The sequence below is a fragment of the Podarcis bocagei genome (assembly GCF_964188305.1).
Source record: "Podarcis bocagei genome assembly, chromosome: 2".
NCBI classification, from domain to species: Eukaryota; Metazoa; Chordata; class Lepidosauria; order Squamata; family Lacertidae; genus Podarcis; species Podarcis bocagei.
This window is the reverse complement of record NC_138126.1, coordinates 6,821,079-6,836,616: the sequence shown is the minus strand read 5'-3', so window position 1 is coordinate 6,836,616 and position 15,538 is coordinate 6,821,079. Positions and strand designations below refer to the sequence as shown.

The following is a 15,538-nucleotide window of genomic DNA, read 5'->3' as shown; positions in this document are numbered from 1 at the left end:
TGTGATTGGTTAACATAAGTACTAAGGCGGGAATTACATCTGAAAGGTGGGGATTACATGTGATCATTTATCATTGATGGAGAGAAGGCTGAGGATCGGAGTTGGAACTAGACAGGCATGAAGCCTCCTAATTGAATTGTAACTAGGGATAAATTGGCACAAACAATATAACAATCGGGTTCTGTATATGCGGTCAGCTAGGCATGGAGAGCAGGTACAGTTTGTTTTCCATGAGCTTGGGATGTCTGTTACTTAATGATTGATCATAGCATGAGACAATGTAATAATCAAGTTCTGTGAATGTGGTCAGCTAGGCGTGAAGAGCAGGTTCGTACAATGTGTGCAAAAGCAGGGAAAAGCCTACAAGCAGAACTTCTCAGAAAGCATGAGAAAAGAGGAGCAAAACTTCCCCAAAATGGAGCAGTTTTGTGTAGAAAGAGATTAACAGTTATGTGCAGAAAGAAGACTTCCCTTTATCCCTCCTGCTCTCTTTTTTGATGCTTGGATTTGTTAGGCTACTTTATTGCCTATACTGATGGCTGTGCCATTTTTTAAAATATAATTTTTCTTTTTCATTGTGAAAAATGATTAGGAGTGCTAAAATAAATTCAGTAAAGGCACAGACCGTACCCTCTCCTTGATCCCATGTTATCATCCCGAATTTGGTGGGAGGGTGCTAATTGAGACCCTCTGAGTTCCAGTACTATTGGTGTTAATATTTTGGGTGCCTTGGATAAAAGGCAGTATTGAAAAATAATAAACAGAGAAACCATGTGCTGGAGAACAGAGGTTCATTCCCACACGGGTAATGAAAGTTAATAACTTATTATAAGTTATTAACAAGAAGTTATTATTATTGTGGTATTATATTTGAAGTTATATACCGTCCTACACGCCCAGGTGTCAGGGCGGTCCTCAGAATAAAATCAGATATAAAACCTCAAAATACATAATCAAAATAGAACAAAAGGGGAAAGTTGTTCGCGCAGGTTTGCAAACTCCCTTTCCAGAGTGCAAATATGGAGCGTGACTTTCCACATATTTCCACAATGTTCCTAAAGAATTCATGAGCAGTCCTATTAATATGACTGGTGTCTTTACAATGAGAAAAGGCCACACATTTTTCAGTCATCCAACTACCTGACTTTTTGAAGACAGGAACGTTTTTAATGTTTGATGTTTTACAATTTATTAAGTGCTTTAAGCTCCCCAGAGTAGCAGGGGAAACCCAGCCAGATGGGTGGGGTATAAATAATAAAATTCTTATTATTATTATTATTACTACTACTACTACTACTACATGGGAGCATCTTATACATGAGAAAATTGTTGGGATACTGCCAGGGAGACAAAAGCCATCATGGCCCCACGCCGATGCCGGAGGATCCATCGACCTCCCGTAGAAACGCAGTATCAATCAATTAGCGACAAAAGCCTCGGAAATAGCTTTCCACATTCCAAGAACTGATGCACACTCTATCAGCAGAGTTCGCACAGCGAAAGATGCACTCAGGAGAACATTATTTACAACTTTATTCAGCGTTGGTCAGAACAAAGAAAAAACATGACTGCCTGCTTCGATGTCTCAGGCACGGAGAGAAAATGAAAGCATATACAAAACATAAACTTCCTGTGAACAGGAAATAAACAGGCCGTGACACAACAACCTACTCCCTTTTTAAGGTGGAACGGAAATATCCTAACAAAAATATGGTACATTTAAAGGAAATAAAGCAACATAAACCAATGAGATGTAAATTGCCAAAATTTATTCATGATAGTCACACTGCTTTAATAATGTATTCATGTTTCAAAGGTGAAAGTCCCTTCAGGTTTAGCTCAAGTTTTACTTTTCATCAGAAAATCCTCATGGAAGAAAAACCTGATAAATGCTTGAACTCTGAAAAGAGCATTTGGTGGAACCCACACTTTGCATCCCACCAATAAATGTTTAATGGGAAAGAAACAGGAAAATACCACACCATGTTAGAAGTATTTATATTACTTCAAGCCTTGCGGCCCTTTTAAGAATCCAGAAAGGATAAAATAGTGTCCCTCTTTTATATTGCAATAAAGCTCAGAAGTTTCTCCTCCTTGGGTGGCCACATTGCATCTTGACTCACCCATGAATCTGAGCCCTCAAAAGCCACCAGGGAAGCATCTTCAGGCAGCTCAAGCAACAGCAACGGATCATCACCAACTTTTAGTAAGTAAACAAGCTTTAAAATATATAGTGAACCTTCTCCTGGCAAAAAAGAAAAGGATAAAGGCTATGCAAATGTATGTAAGTACCTATTGTAGAATAATAACAGGGAGCCTGAAGCCCACTACATGTCCCACGGTCCTGTGTCACAGCTGAATTAAGTTCACACCAACTGTTTCTGATTAATATTCTGTTTTAAGCAGAACCCATCCCTTTATAAAGCCTGGAGAATCAGATGCCATCTTTAGGATTTTGCTGTCAAGTGCTGCTTTGTGTTCAGATCAGGTCTCAGTATAATGATGTAGCCCTTTGGGATGAAGATGCAGCCCAGAAGCCCAGCACTGGAGGCCAAGATAGAGAAGACCTGCACAGCTACCATGTATTTCCCCTTGGTGCTCAGGTAGGTGGGCACAAAGGACACCCAAACACTGCAGAAGACCAGCATGCTGAAGGTGATCAGCTTGGCCTCATTGAAGGCCCCAGGCAGCTTCCTGGCTAAGAAAGCCACCGTGAAGCAGATGGCAGCTAGGAAGCCCATGTAGCCCAGGGCAATATAAAACATGGCCGCAGACCCTTCATTGCATTGCAGGATAATCTCTCGGGGCTGGGAGTGCATGTCAGACTCTGGGAATGGGGGAGAGGTACTCAGCCAAGTGGTGCAGATGAGAACTTGGACACTGGAACAGAAAATGACAACAGTGTTGGCCAGACTTTTCCCCAGCCATCTCCTCACTCTGTTCCCTGGCTTTGTGGCCATGAAGGCCAGCACCACAGTGATGGTTTTAGCCAACAAAGAAGAGACGGCAACTGAGAAGATGATGCTGAAGACCATTTGTCGGAGAAGGCAAGTCTCTTTCCTTGGCCGGCCAATGAATAGGAAGGAGGACGAAAAAGAGAGCAGGAGGGAGACAAGGAGGATGTAGGAGAGGTCCCGGTTATTGGCTTTGACTATTGCAGTTTCTTTGTACTTAAGGAAGATTCCTAAAACAATGCTTGTCATTAATAGCAGCAAGATTGCAATGGAAGCTAGAAGGCTTCCCAAACTTTCTTCATAGGTCAGAAAGGAGATACTTTTGGGAACACATTGAACTTGACCCTTGTTTGGATGCTGATCTTCTGGACATTTGGTGCAATGTTTTGCATCTAAGGAGGAAAAAGGAGTGATTTAGCATCATTTAAATCCATAACAATCTATGTTCTATTACATTTTAGGGGGAAAGATGTCCATATAAGGGAGGGTGGGGGGGAATGTCTAAAAAAGGAGTGGACAAAATTGGTTATTTCATTTGCTTATTTATGTTTATACTGTTGCCTTTCTCCATGACAATATAGGTGGTTTTGAAAAGTTTCTCAATTTTATCACCAAAACAAACTTGGGATATAGCTAAAGCTGAGAGGTAGTGACCTCCCACACAGGTGCTTCTTTTACAGCTTTTGCTGAATTTATACTGTCCTGTCCCATGTGAAATTGTTTTACCTTATATAAATAATATATCTGATTACTGAGGATGCCCTCACAATGATCGTTGATTTGTAGTCCACCAACTGCTTCATTTAGAAAAATAGAGAAGCCAAAAAGGAGACACAATCAAAAATGTCTTTTGACTCTTCACAGAAAGTGTCCCTAAGTGAATGTTTACACAATTTATATTCTCAAAAGGGCTCCCGTTTATATTCACCCACCTTCCTGAGCAGAGATGGTCCCTTCTGCACATGGGGCACAAGCATAGCAGCAAACGGGCTTTCCTTCTTGAACCACTTTGGCGTATCCAGGTTGACAGCTTTTGGTACACCTGGAGCTAGGTACAGTCTAAACATTGAGAACATGCATCAAACAGAAAGTGTCAGGACTATCTGTGTCTATGTCATTCATTTATAGAGTTTAGAATGGACCTAACAGGGTCCCTATTCCCAGTGACCCCAGGCACTTTTCCATGGAAGCATTTTGATGCAGGACAACATGGCAGGGAAACCTCTTTGGTGTGTTTCATTTTTTGTTCGGACAATTATATCTGACTATTCTAAGCAAGTTGGGACACGGGTGGCGTGTGGGTTAAACCACAGAGCCTAGGACTTGCCGATCAGAAGGTTGACGGTTCGAATCCCCACAACAGGGTGAGCTCCCATTGCTCAGTCCCTGCTCCTGCCAACCTAGCAGTTCGAAAACACTTCAAAGGGGTGGAGTAGCGCCTCCGGTGATGGCAGACTCCCTCTGAACAGCAGGGACAAGCTCCGCACAAAACAGGTCTTTACCGCTGCGGCGTAGCGGGGACCCTTCTGAAAATCACAGGCGGATGAAGCCTGTGACCGTGGGACTCGGCGGGCACCTTTAGTGCCCCCCCAACCCACTAAGGAACCCAGAAACGGGCTCCGAAGTGAAGAGGGGGAAGTGGCACGGTGCTGTGAGTCAATTGCTTTTTCTGCGGACCGAAGCCACACAGCCGTTGCCGGAGAGCGCTGCCTTTTTCCTGGGACAATTTGGCATCGAAAATAACTAACCGTGAGTACTGGAACGCTAAATACCTGGATTTTAAACAAGAATTCGCAAAATAAAAGGAACTTGGTCTCTAAAATTTACCCTAATTTGGTACTGAAACGGAAAGGGCTAAACAGGAAGTCACCCTTCCGTTTTCTTGTATTTATAACAAAGCAAAGACAACGTAATCTAGAGCCTTAAAAATCACTTTTAAAGGATAGTCTTTCATCATTCAAAGTTGTGGAACCCCCCTTCGGAAGCAGGGGAAGAAGGGGGACCTTTATTGAGTTGTTTAAACCTGCGGAAATAAAGTTAAAGTAAAATAATTTTCCACTGTCCTGACCCTGGAGTGGGGTGTCAGATTTGACGACTGAAGCTCATTGACCAGAAATAAATGCTTTGCCAGATAGTTAAAAGGAGGGAAATATTGTGATTCCATTGTTTCCTTTTGTCTCTTAAAAGAACAAATATGGACAAAATATCCTAAAGAAGAAACTCTGTTGCTATTGTTTTCAAGGAAAAGAACAATCAGAAGTTTTTCCCCCTAGAGGGGAACTATGAAACTGTAACTAAATCCTGGGAACTTGCGGCTGTTACTGATTACAACTGTGGGAAAGAGTTTTGTGACCTTGCAGGACAATGCCTTCAGAAGCACTGTTGGGTGCTTTCTGTAAAATAAACGCCCTATTGGATCAGTTAAGTCAGAAGATGGTTTTTATGACTAATGCTGCCAGAACCTTTGATCAAGTAGTGGAAAAGTACATGGAGCCCATTCAGGAACTAAAACAGGAGCATGCCATGATAGAACAACAGAAAGAAGAGGATTTTGCTGAATCTGGGACGCCAGGCATGGAGGGACTTTTGGCCTAGCAGGAAAATGAGCCTTTGGATCTGATAATTGAACTTGGAAAAAACCAGATTTGGAAAGATAAAGTTTGGATGGAGCTGGAAATGGGGGTTGGACTGACCCCCCTTTGCAGGGATGTTTGGACTTTCCGAGTCTGGTAATGGGCCGTCAGAGGTTTGGAGCTGTTGGGACTTTCAATGTTGGAGGGAATTTGAAATATGTTTTTAAACATCACATGGACCTTAGTCTGGACTGTGAGAAAAGGGCTGATTTGCTGAAAAGGGTCAAAAACACTATTAAGCTGGAGTTCCCGCGAGTGAAAGAAAAATATGAAGAAGAGCTGCAGAAGGGACATGGAAAAGATTTGAAGGCCTCGGATATAAGAGCACCAGGTTAATGGACCAGACTAATGGGACAAAAAAAAAAAAAAGACTGACAATCCCGGGACCGGGGGGAGGGGACGCTGGAAGAAGATTGGATTGTTTTTATTTTACTGTATTTTTTTATATTATGTTTACTAGAAATGTTTTATGAATGTTGGGAAAATGTTGAAATGAAATAACTTGGCTCTTGTAAAAATGTTTAAAGAATTTGGCAAAAAGGTAATGGTTATGAGAAGTTGGTAAAAAAGATTTAAGTTTTAAGCTTTGAGGTCGTTTTTATAAGACAAGATGATAACAGAGTAAGGTAACGTAAAGATAAAATATTATGAATTATGGAAAGGATTTGCTGTGACAATTATTAATTAAGATACAAGAGATGGTAGGAGGAGGAAGTCATGGAAAAAAGGTAATGGAAATTGGAGAATTTGAAACTGATGGTTTTATTTTTTATTTTTCTTCTTATGCTTCTTTTTTTCTTTTTTGTAATTTTGTCTTTTTTCTGTGTAATTTTTTTTAAAAAAATTGTTTCAATAAATATCATTTTTTTTAAAAAAAGGAAACACGTCAAAGTGCAAGTAGATAAATAGGTACCGCTCTGGCGGGAAGGTAAATGGCGTTTCCGTGCACTGCTCTGGTTCGCCAGAAGCGGCTTAGTCATGCTGGCCACATGACCCGGAAGCTGTACACTGGCTCCCTCGGCCAATAAAGCAAGATGAGCGCCGCAACTCCAGAGTCAGTCATGACTGGACCTAATGGTCAGGGGTTCGTTTACCTTTACCTTCATTCTAAGCAAAAGTATATATTAAAAAAGCAATTTTAAAACCCTGGAGTGACAGTGATAACAAAACAGCAGCAATAAAACACACATGAAGGTATAGGGAAAGGATCCCTAGATGGTTAAATCCAGTGAAACTTGACTGTGGCATGCAGTGCTCATCCCCACTTCCAGGCCAAGGGAGCCGGCGTTCATCCTCAGACAGCTTTCCGGGTCATGTGTGCAGCATGACCAAACCCCTTCTGGTGCACTGGGAGTTGCTATAAAATTATGGACATTGGGATGCAGAAAGGGGGGGGGGTATGGGGGAGTCTCGGAAAAGAGGTTTATGAAAAAAATGTTATGAAATTATACGTGTTTGTATGTCTTTTTAAGTGTTTGTTTGTTTCTTAAAAATTTTGTAAAACCAATAAAAAAATTATAAAAAAAAACAAACCCCTTCTGGTGCAATGGGACACTCTGATGAGTGCCAGAGTGCACAGAAACTCTGTTTACCCTCCTGCTGCAGCGGTACTTATTTATCTACTCGCACTGGTATGCTTTTAAACTGCTAGGTTGGCAGCAACTGGGACACAGCAACGGGAGCAGCAGTTAAACATACCACCACCTGAAGACTCCAATTTCAAAAAGTGCCTCCTGAATTATGGTTACATTATTATTCTTTTTCCAAAGTGTTTTGAGTCTTGGCAAAGAATGGAGAGATGAGTCTCTTGCGACCGCTTCTTCCACTTAGACCTTCTGTCTCCCATCCCTCTATTACTGCCATTGCTGCTGCTAATAATGCTAATTGCATAAAGTGGAATCCTTGGTGTCAAGAGTGTGGCATTCAGTTCCCAATCAACCCCTCCCCGCACGGTAGTATGCTGGCACCATGTTGTTAACACAGGCCAGGAGATGCCATCAAAATTCCAGGTAGCAAGAGGTCTCCTTTCCACTCGTTGCTTCCTGAAATCTGGACATGAATCTCATTCACCCCCTGGGCTGACTTTGGAAATCCTGCACTCCACTGATTAGGGCTTATCCACACTTTCTAGTCACAGGTCCATGCATTAAAGCTCCATGTCAAAGCAGTCCCTTCCTTCCTTCCTTCCCTCCTTCCTTCCTTCCTTCCTTCCCTCCTTCCTTCCTTCCTTCCTTCCTTCCTTCCTCCCTCCCTTCCTTCCAAAAACAAAACCCTGCTCCGACACAGATCAGGACCTGTAAATTGCATTGTGGCACAAATGGAAGTGTCAATGAGCCCTTATTCGCAGGAGGTGTGCAAAGGGCTGTAGTCATAGTGCCCTTGGAATTATTCAGTTAGTGATTAGAGCTTTACAGATGTCATGTGGGATAAAGTAGATTGCCATACCTTCTCAGACCACTTGGGCCACACAATGGCTTGTGAGTTGATTGTGAACTTCATGCCAGTGGATCCGTCTCTCCTTATACTCCCAACCGGCACTCTTTCTCGAGTCTTATTGGGAAACATCACCCAGTTCTCAATGTCATAGTAGAATGGAATCTCCCCGTTCTCATCCAATCTGAGGCTGCCCATGGAAGTATTCAAAAACTGGATTCCTCTTAAGAAAGGGTGGAGCTGGAACGGCAGGAAAAAACACCGGCATTTATGAAATAGAAAAGTTGAATATAAGCCCTCTACACTTTGAGCTCTAATTCTCCAAGGAATTGGGGTCTGTGCACAGTTCATCTGGACTCATGAGCCTTTTGCAGACATTCTTTTTTCTTTATCAGAACATTTGTAGGCAACTCATTGTATAAAATAACAAGGTTTCTGGAGAATAAGATAAATATATAAGACAATAAAAAAAACTTCTTAAAAAATGAAAATAGTCAAATACCAAAGTTTTTAAGTAGAGATGGTCCTACAAATCAGTGCACAGCATAGGATGCCAACACCCTGTGGCCGTGGGTGCCCAAGCACCAACAAAATTCCCCATGAAGGGGTCAGGCATCCACAAATTTTGGTGCCAGAGTGATGCACGCGGCATGACACCTACAGGCCCAGGCATAGGGGCCATATTGGCACTCCTAGTGCACAGTTAGAACCTTATGAATAGAACACCATTTCCTCAGCTGCTCACTGTATCACCAGGGAAGGTTATTTTTCAATAGGGGAAACTCAGGTCTGCTCACAGCCAAGAGCATAGGAGTGGGATGTGTGGCTGTTCAGAGTAGTCCCCCTGCCTGGTAAAATTATCTGAAAGTAGGGGGAATTTGCACATACATACTCCCATGTGATTGAAACTTTGGTTGCTCAGAATTCTAGATAATATGGAAGCCTGCAAATTGAACTCTCTCCTTTCCCTTCAAAGTGTAGCCGCTTTCAGTAGAACTTGCACAATGTGTTTCATACTATCCAAGTTGTTAAACCGCCCTGCACTCTTTTGACAAAGGCCAATTTGTCAAATTTGTCAAGGAGTGTGGTGGAGTCTCCTTCTTTGGAGGTCTTTAAGCAGAGGCTTGACAACCATATGTCAGGAGTGCTCTGATGGTGTTTCCTGCTTGGCAGGGGGTTGGACTCGATGGCCCTTGTGGTCTCTTCCAACTCTATGATTCTATGATTCTATGATTCTATGATTCTAATTTTATCATGTAAAAGTTTAGATATTAATATAGAATTAAAAATTCCTTCTGTTTTACACTTGATGGGCAATTTCAAGTCCCAGCAGAGACACAATGGGAGATGAGGAGGAAACAACTTCTGCTATGATGGCTGCATCTCTCTCAGGGCGCCAGAGAGGAAGAACTAGATGGTGGGGGACTGTTCTGACATAACCAGAATAGGCACAAACGTTTTCTTCCGTCACAAGACTCACTAATGAGATTTTCCGCCAAAATGAGCAAAAAGGGGGGTGGGGGAATCCTCAGCCATAAATTTGATTCCAGTGGTGGGGAAAGGGGTTGCCATTTGCAACAAGGAAAAGGAAATACCTGCCATGGCTGTAGCCTTTGACGTTCCAGCCTGTCTCCACCACTTGATATCATCATGAACTTTGATCTGGATGAATATGCAGCATTCAAAGCCTGAGCCACAACTTGGACACTGAAGTAAGTGATGTAGTTGTCTTGAGACAGGACTCTCTCCAGCTCCTCTTCTGGCACCATCTCCAGTTTTTCATTCTCTGTGCATCTTATCCGACTTTTTCCAGCCAATGTGTCCCTTCTATATAAACAATGAAATACTTTATCCCAAAACTGTATAAGGAGTTTGGAAAGTGGATCATAGGGTTGGTATCTTTTCCTTAGTTGGGGCTTCATTATGAAGGACAAAGATCCATGGATGTACTGGAGAAGATCAGAATCACTATTCAAATTAACATTAATGTCTTGAAGACCTGTTGAGATCCAGACTTTCCCCCCAATTTGTTTCTCAAGAAATTGTTGTATTATCATGAGATCAATCCATGCCGCTTGACTGCTTCTATAGTAAACAAATATTTTGACTTTGTCCCATATGATAAATGGTTCACTTGGAATGAGAAATGGATTTAAGTTATGTTCTGGTATTCTTTTTAATAAGGCAATGCAAATTCCATTGTTGATCATCAGAGGTGTCAAGGCACTCAAGAACCTTTCTCCATTATCATTGTCTGAAACCAAGAGGCCAGTCCATGTCCATCCAAAATTCAGGAGCAACTTGACAATCCCCCAATACTGGATTTCCCTCTTGCGGACCATTTGGTAGACAAAGGGGACTTCAGTTTTCTTATCCAGTGTCTGAGTCATAAAGCCATAACTGATCTAGTTAGGAAAGGAATAGATTAGTGATTTGTTTGACTTTGAATAAAAGGAATAGATACTGTATTTATTGTCTGTTATTACTGTGGTACCCTGGGTTAAGTACTTAATTCGTTCCAGAGGTCTGTTCTTAACCTGAAGCACCACTTTAGCTAATGGGGCCTCCTGCTGCTGCCGCATCGCTCGAGCACGATTTCTGTTCCCATCCTGAAGCAAAGTTTTTAACCCGAGGTACTATTTCTGGGTTAGCAGAGTCTGTAACCTGAAGCGTATGTAACCTGAAGCGTATGTAACCCGAGGTACCACTGTACTTATTGTCTGTTATGGCTGGAGTTGATTGGAGTTTTAGTCTGAAAAAATTGGAGAGTGCCAGATTGGTGGATGTTGGAAGAAACATCTCTGGATCCAGTCTTCTTCTATGGCTAAGGTTTTTCACACTTTTTCATAGACCCTTCTTGTCCCTTCCCTTCATACCTGTGCAATTTTGTAGATACCTGACATGACTGATATCACTTTTGAGATGGCAGAATTGGCCCGTTCAAGAACAGCCAGAAGATTATTCCATCTTCCACAGCTATAGTTTGGAATATTGCTTTCACCACCTGCAATCAAGTCTATCATGCCATCAGAAGTCATTCTTGCATCCAAAAAGTTCTCAAAGAGGTTGTAGCCCAAGGAAATGTTGGGTAAGAACCTGGAATTCTGGTTGATCTCCTGAACAGAGAACAAGAAGGACAAGATGTGCCAGTAGAACCTAGGTGTAAGACTGCAATGAAACATCAAATAAAAAATGTCAGAAACCTATTCACCATGTAAAGAAAACAAATGTTATTTCTAATTGATATCAATCTCAAAGTATCTCATCCCCAAACAATGATATGTATGTTTGTAGTTTGGGCTGAGACAAGACATATTTTATTTTATTTCTTATTTAATAAAGTTATATACCGCTCTACATCTGAGGATCACTTTGTTACAAGGTAAAAATTTATTGGCCATTTATTACTATAAATTACCGGTAAGTAGAAACTATTGGAGTGGTGTTGGAGAAGCATGACATTCAGTAGCCTCTAATTACTTACCATGCAAGTCTCTTTGAGGGAGTATGGGAAAAAATGTATGGGTCTTCTTCACTGAAGGAACGTGGAGATATGATCCCAGCAATTAGGAAGTCTCCGGGCCGGTAGTAATTGAGTGTTTGACTTTCATCCCAGATCAGATTCGTGGGACATCTTCTCCCTTGATTTTTGCAGTCTCCATGCGGCATAAGCAGGAGAAGCAGGAGGGAAATCATTTTGCCTGTACCTCCTACACTTCTCTTGTGGCTGCTCCTTTCTCCTCCCCAACCAGATAACCAGAAGCCAAAAACTCTTGCAAGAGCAAAACTGCAGTGACTTTCCCAGTATGGGTAGCTTTCAGGTATCCCTCAGCTGTTCATTCAGACTGTGTCTGACATATCAGCTATTTTGTGCATCCACTTTTCTCCCCAGGCACAGAGCTAGGAATAACGTCATGCTGCCCTTGATTGTGATGTCTAAAAATATATCCTGATCTTGGCAAGAATGAATAGCTATGATTTTGACAATTATAAGGGGAAGAAAATTGACCACTGTAACAACCTGAAGTCCTTGCGCAACTTGGGTGGCAGGTGCAGAGATGAACAAAAACATGTTTACAAGAAATCACAGGTGCAGTGCCAAAGTTTGACGTGTTTGTGCGCCTCAACATCAAGTTTGGCCTCAACAGCATTAGGAAAGCTCTACAGGCAGGTCAGACCAAGTCCCATCTAGTCCAGCATGCTGTATATTTAATTTTTTTAAAAAAATGATATTTATTAAGGTTTCCAAGAAAAAAAAAGTTATATATATATATATATAAGAAAAAGAAAAATAGAAAAAATACAAAATACAGAAAAAATAAAAGAGACTTAAAAAACAAATCAATCTTTCCATGCCTTACATTTCATTTACTTGTTTCCCTGACCTCCTCACGCCTCCTTTTTTTGTATTCCAGTTCAGTTAATTAATTCAGCAATTCCTTTCCATCTTAATCCTTTAACTTAATATATTATAGCTTTAGGTTCTCACCTGTTAACAATCCATTTTTACAGACACCTTTATAACATTGCTGCTAAAACCACTTAACTTCATTCTGACATCATTCTAACATTCATTAATTTTACAGTATTTCTGTAAATAGTCTTTAAATTTCTTCCAATCTTCTTCCACTGACTCTTCTCCCTGGTCTTGGATTCTGCCAGTCATTTCCACCAGTTCCATGTAGTCCATCACCCTCATCTGCCATTCTTCCAGGGTGGGTAGATCTTGTGTCTTCCAATACTTTGCAATAAGTATTCTTGCTGCTGTTGTGGCATACATAAAGAAAGTTCTGTCCTTCTTTAGCACCATTTGGCCGACCATGCCCAGGAGAAAGGCCTCTGGTTTCTTAAGAAAGGTATAGTTAAATACCCTTTTCATTTCATTATAAATAATCTCCCAGAAAGCCTTAATCCTTGGGCACGTCCACCAAAGGTGAAAGAATGTACCTTCAGTTTCTTTACATTTCCAACATTTATTATCGGGCAAATGATAGATTTTTGCAAGCTTGACTGGTCTCATGTACCACCTGTATATCATTTTCATAATGTTCTCTCTTAAGGCATTACATGCCGTAAACTTCATACCTGTGGTCCATAACTGTTCCCAGTCAGCCATCATTATGTTATGTCCAACATCTTGTGCCCATTTAATCATAGCAGATTTCACCGTTTCATCCTGAGTATTCCATTTAAACAGCAAGTTATACATCTTTGACAAAATCTTGGTTTTGGGTTCTAACAGTTCTGTTTCCAATTTTGATTTTTCCACCTGGAAGCCAATTTTCTTGTCCAAATTATATGCCTCCATTATCTGATAATAATGAAGCCAATCTCGCACTTTATTTTTTAGTTTTTCAAAACTCTGCAATTTCAATCTGTCTCCCTCATGTTCCAAAATTTCCCAATATTTCGGCCATTTGGCCTCCATATTGAGCTTTTTCTGAGCCTTCGCTTCCATCGGTGACAACCACCTTGGGGTTTTATTTTCAAGTAGGTCCTTGTATCTTATCCAGACATTAAACAATGCTTTCCTGACAATATGATTTTTAAATGCTTTATGTGCTTTGACCTTATCATACCACAAATATGCATGCCATCCAAATACATAATTAAAACCACAAGGGCCGGAGAATGAAAAAGACATAGACGACTTTCTTAAGAAACATGGATGACAAAAAATTTCTATTCAAAGTAAAACAACTTTAAACCAGAAAATAACTGATCAGGGGATAGAAGGTGCCATTCAAAATATGCAACTGGGCAAATCTCCAGGACCAGATGGATTGACTTCAAGATATTACAAAGCTTTGAAGGAGTGGTTATCAAAACCTTTGAATGAAGTCTGTAATGAAATTTTGGAGGGGGAAAAAGCACCAGAATCGTGGAAAGCAGCTTACATTACACTTATACCGAAAACTGAGACTGAAAAGACTCAACTAAAGAACTACCGCCCTATATCACTACTCAATGTGGATTGCAAAATTTTTGCAGACATTTTGGCAAAAAGATTGAAAAAAGTATTGATGGAGGAGATTCATAAGGACCAAGCAGGCTTTCTCCCAGGAAGACACTTGTCAGACAGCGTGAGGAATATAATAGACATTTTGGAATTACTAGAGGTGAATATAAACACTAAGGCAGTTATGATCTTTGTGGACACGGAGAAAGCTTTTGATAACATTTCTTGGCGCTTTATGAAGAAGAATCTACATGGGATGGGGGTAGGCCAAGGATTTGAGAATGGTATGGGTGCAATATACTCTGAACAGAAGGCTAGGTTAATTGTAAATAATCTGGTAAAGGAAGAATTTAAAATAGAAAAAGGGACACGACAGGGGTGCCCAATTTCCCCATTGCTTTTCATATCAGTCCTGGAGGTTTTGCTAAATATGATCAGAAGAGACCAGCTGGTTAAAGGGGTACAGGTCGGAGCTAAACAGTACAAATTGAGGGCATTTGCAGATGACTTGGTACTTACTTTACAAGAGCCAGACACTAGTATGAAAAGAGTTTTAGAATTAATCCAAGAATTTGGTCAAGTTGAAGGGTTTAAACTGAACAAACAAAAAACTAAGGTACTGGAGAAAAATTTATCAGGTATAGAAAGGGAGAGGTTCCAGAATGAAACAGGTTTGACCGTGGTTAAGAAAGTGAAATATTTGGGGATTAACATGACATCTAAGAATGTGAATTTATTTAAAGACAATTATGAGAAATGCTGGACAGAAGTTAAAAACGATCTAGAAATATGGTCAAATTTGAAGCTCTCCTTGTTAGGCCGAACTGCTGTTATTAAGATGAATGTATTGCCTAGAATGTTATTTTTATTTCAAGCATTGCAAATTGTTGACAAGATGGACTATTTCAAGAGGTGGCAGAAACACATTTCGAAATTTGTCTGGCAGGGCAAAAAACCCAGAATAAAATTTAAAATTTTAACGGATGTAAAAGAAAGAGGGGGATTTGCCCTGCCGGACTTTAAACTTTATTATGAATCAGCAGCTTTTTGCTAGATGAAAGATTGGCTGCTCCTCGAGAATACAGATATTTTGGATTTGGAAGGTTTTAACAATGTATTTGGATGGCATGCATATCTATGGTATGACAAGGTTAAAGCGCATAAAGCTTTTAAAAATCATATTGTTAGGAAAGCACTATATAAGGTTTGGATTAGATATAAAGATCTGCTGGAAAATAAAACCCCAAGGTGGTTGTCGCCAATGGAGGCAAAAACTGTGAAAAAGCTCAATATGGAGGCCAAATGGCCAAAATATTGGGAAATTTTGGAACAGGAGGGAGATAAACTGAAATTACAGAGCTTTGAGAAATTGAAAGATAAAGTGCGAGATTGGCTCCATTATTATCAAATAATGGAGGTTTACAAACAAGACAGGAAAATTGGCTTCCAGGTGGAGAAATCTAAATTAGAAACAGAACTGTTAGAACCCAATACTAAGAACTTGTCAAGAATGTATAACTTGCTGTTGAAATGGAATACATAAGATGAAACAGTGAAAT

The 15,538-nt window shown here is 40.6% G+C and overlaps 1 long non-coding RNA gene across 1 annotated transcript; it reads right to left on the bottom strand.

The window, feature by feature from the left end:
• Positions 1-3,225: 3,225 nt before the first annotated feature.
• LOC308581412 lies at positions 3,226-8,110 on the bottom strand. The gene is made up of 3 exons (XR_014005066.1): positions 8,033-8,110; positions 3,887-4,013; positions 3,226-3,346 (listed from the first exon to the last, which is right to left on the bottom strand). It is a non-coding gene; the product is annotated as an uncharacterized lncRNA (long non-coding RNA).
• Between the last annotated feature and the right edge of the window lie 7,428 nt (positions 8,111-15,538).